The 2,799-nt window shown below is 50.0% G+C and overlaps 1 long non-coding RNA gene across 1 annotated transcript; it reads right to left on the minus strand.

Moving 5' to 3' along the window:
• Positions 1-477: 477 nt before the first annotated feature.
• On the minus strand, positions 478-1,383 carry LOC109319536. The gene is made up of 3 exons (XR_002103536.1): positions 1,354-1,383; positions 1,107-1,108; positions 478-560 (listed from the first exon to the last, which is right to left on the minus strand). It is a non-coding gene; the product is annotated as an uncharacterized LOC109319536 (long non-coding RNA).
• Positions 1,384-2,799: the final 1,416 nt, after the last annotated feature.

A 2,799-nucleotide genomic window follows, 5' to 3' on the forward strand; every position in this document is an offset into this window, starting at 1 on the left:
AGGGGTCTTGGCCTTATTGGCCTCTTCCCCCTGTGCTCTTGCTTTTGCCCAGGCCTGAAGTACAGGACCTGGCTTCTATGCTTCAGCCTCCCTGACTGTGGGTCCCTGACCTTGTTAATTTGTGGTGGTGGTCCCTCTTGGACCTTTGGCTGTGCTCCTGTGTCAGCAGAGATCTCTAGGGTCGCTGGCTATGATCCCTTCTGGATCTTTAGCTTCTCCTAGGCTCTGGCCCTGCCCTCAGGCCAGTTTAGATCTCCAGACTCTCTGGCTGAACTTGCTCCCCTGGACTTGGTCTCCTGCCATGCCCCCTCTCGCACCTTTGGCCCCTCCTGGGCTCTGGCCCTGATCCTGGGCCAGTTGGGACCACCAGACTCCTCTAACCTAGACAGTCTCTGTCTGATGCCCCCCACACCCCCACAGGCTACCAGCTCTTTGAGGAGACCTTGAGTCTGCCCCAGCAGGGCTCAAGGCTAAACTACCAGTGTAACTTTAAAACAAAACACCTATACCCTCTGACAGACACACAAACTCTCTCTGGGCTTAACATAAAATAAGGAACACTTGCCTGCTAGAGGTATGCGAAGTGGGCCATATTTGATTCAGATTTGGCCCCAATCATGGACAGTGGTTTGATTTGTTGATTCAGGTCACTGTTTCTGATTCAATTTGGCCAAATCCAAATCTGAAGATTTGATGCTGATTCAGAGAATCAGCGACTTGGACATAGACACAGCTTTAAAAGTTTTTTCCACATACCTCGAGGTACCAGCATGGCTTGTGAACACTGCAATGCTGGGGCAAATGGAGTGTCCCACAGGAGTGGGGGGGGTGGGTCCTCCACGTGCTTGGCGGAGATCCTGGTCCACTTCCAGGTCTGCCGGGGAGTATGCTGCCCCCCCCCCACCCCACCTCCCCAGCTCAGCAATTGGCGGTCGGCTGCAGGGGGACCCCGGGTGCCCCCCCAGGCCCAGGAGGCACCGGTTACCAAGCCAAGAGGGGAACGGGGGGGGGGGCCTGTGCACTCCCCGGCAGACACAGAAGTGGACTGGAAGTGCTTCTGGCCTCTTCCGGGTCTGCTGCTGAGCGCACTGGGGAGCCCCTAGCACTCCTGTGGGATGCTCCAACCCCCCACCATTGTAGCATTCACGAGCCACCTGGTACCTTGAGGTATGTAGAAAAAAATTTTAAAGCTGTGTCTGTGTCCAAATCTTTCCAAATCTCTCTGAATCAATTCATAGGTTCTGATTCAATCTAGAGAGATTAAAGGGTCCTCTGATTCGATTCATATTTGGAGATTCAACCACCAAATCTCCACTGAATCAAATCAGGGACCGAAGCTTTGCACATGCCTACTGCCTGCACAAGCAAGCCTTTCTCTCTGCCTTAGCCAGCTTTCTCCTAATCCCAGGCCTGCAGAGTCACTTACCTAGTTTCACTGTCCATTCCGGAGCTTTGCTGCTCTGCTGCCTTAAGCTCCTCTTTTTATAGTTTTCAAGACTAGAGCCTGACCAGCAAGGTCTTGGGCTTATATAGCTGCAGCCAATGACTCTTCAATCAATACCCTCACCCCCTCGCCACTTACAAGCTGCCTTTCAGGCTGCTTCCTCTCTTAATGGGGCAGGCACACCATAGGCCATGCTACAAGGATAAAATAACCATTTTTTACTTTTCCAGGTAAACGTCGATGCCCAGTATTATACATCTGATATAATGGTTTGCAAGTATGTTAGCTGATTCCTACAGAAGTATGGGTCTCACAGCAGAAAGTCGTCTAAAAGACAAGTGCTTGGATGGAAATTTTGGCCCAGATAATCATCTCCTCTAAAGAAACCTCTGATGGAAGACACTGAGGGAAGAATTATCCAAGACTTTTTATAGCTATGTCCCAATATTTTCCTCTCAGGGAGGAGGAATAATTCCTGAAGATGTGCCAGTAGACTAGTGATATCCATTGAGAGGGCTTGTGACCCCTACCACAAGATCTGGCCCCACCAAATCCCTCCATACTCAACTCCTTAGGAGAATAGTACTGATATTGCTGAACTACTATGGCTGCTTTTTGTTCTGAAAATTTCCATAGTGAAACTAAACAGAAAAGATAATCTATTCCCAGGCTCTGCTACAGAACTATGTTAAGCATTTGCTGTGGCACCACAGGAAATTATATGCTAAGATAAAAAAGATGAGGATTAATATATTAAAAAAAGGAAAACAGGACAGGAAGATAGCAGTGGGCTGTGCTGCAAGAGGAACTGTTGGGCTGGAGGGTGCTCATTAATTCAATTCAAGTATAGGGTCACCATACATTCGGGTGTTTCTGGACCCCTTCTCTTTTTGGATCCTCTGATCTCCGTCTGGGTGGGGTTTTTTAAATATGATCAAATGTCCCGGATTTTGGCCAGCTGAGCTTTGAAATTTATTCTAGCTTACACTAGCAAGGGGCTGGGGGAGTGCGATTGGAGGTAGGGCGCACAAACATGTGGCCGGCATGCAACCAGGCAGGGTGGTGGGAGCAATGCCGGCAGCTGGGTGAAGTTAAGTCTGTGGGAGCGGGGGTGGATGAGAATAGGATGGGTTTCAATATGGAGAAGTACACCTTGCACCTGGGAAGGAAGAACCAGCAGCATACCAGCAGGATTCAGCCTGGAGGAATGTGGGCAGTGGGGTTCCGCAGGGCTCCGTCCTTGGGTCCACACTGTTCAACATCTTCATCAGCGACTTGGACAACGGGGTAAAAAGCACCCTGTTCAAATTTGCTGATGACACTAAGATGTGGGGGGATGTGGGCACTCTAGAAGG

This window comes from Crocodylus porosus, unplaced genomic scaffold (assembly GCF_001723895.1).
Source record: "Crocodylus porosus isolate Cpor-Errol unplaced genomic scaffold, CroPor_comp1, whole genome shotgun sequence".
In the NCBI taxonomy this organism is placed as follows: domain Eukaryota; kingdom Metazoa; phylum Chordata; order Crocodylia; family Crocodylidae; genus Crocodylus; species Crocodylus porosus.